Source organism: Aptenodytes forsteri, unplaced genomic scaffold, assembly GCF_000699145.1.
Source record: "Aptenodytes forsteri isolate BGI_AS27 unplaced genomic scaffold, ASM69914v1 Scaffold410, whole genome shotgun sequence".
Taxonomy (NCBI): Eukaryota; Metazoa; Chordata; class Aves; order Sphenisciformes; family Spheniscidae; genus Aptenodytes; species Aptenodytes forsteri.
In genome coordinates this window covers 705073-705615 of record NW_008793958.1, presented here as the reverse complement: position 1 = coordinate 705615, position 543 = coordinate 705073, and positions in this window count along the sequence as shown.

Below are 543 nucleotides of genomic sequence, written 5' to 3'. Positions count from 1 at the left end.
TTCTTTTTTTTTTTTTTTTTTTTTACTTCGTCTTTAGGTTTCCATCCTTCTTTCAACATAAATGGAGGCGATGGCATCTCCTTTGGGCTTTTCTGCAGGGCACAAACTCTCCTCCTCACTGAGAGGTTAATGATAATGATGGGTGACCCAGGAAGGGACACTTCACTTTTTAGGCTGAGAAGCGCTTGAATCGGAGAGGTGGGACTGGGCGACCTGCTCTGGGCCACATCAGCACATGGACATGGGGGAAAATCCAGGTTTTTTCACAGAGCCAGCGAGGAGCAGCAATAATTTGGGGTTACACTGGCTAAAGCTCCTAAAGGACACACTTAAGCACTGAAGGAAGTAAGAGACCACATCCGACTGTCCAGAAGGAGATAAGGGACCATGCCTGCAGGGTGCTTGGGTCCACCTGGAGGGCTCTGACGGTGTGGGGACATCCCTGCACCCAGCCCAGCCCCACGGGTGCTTCTCACTCCATCCCTTTGCCCCAGTGCTGCCTTTCTCCCGCTGGCTTTTTCTTGCTTATCATGATTTTTTTCC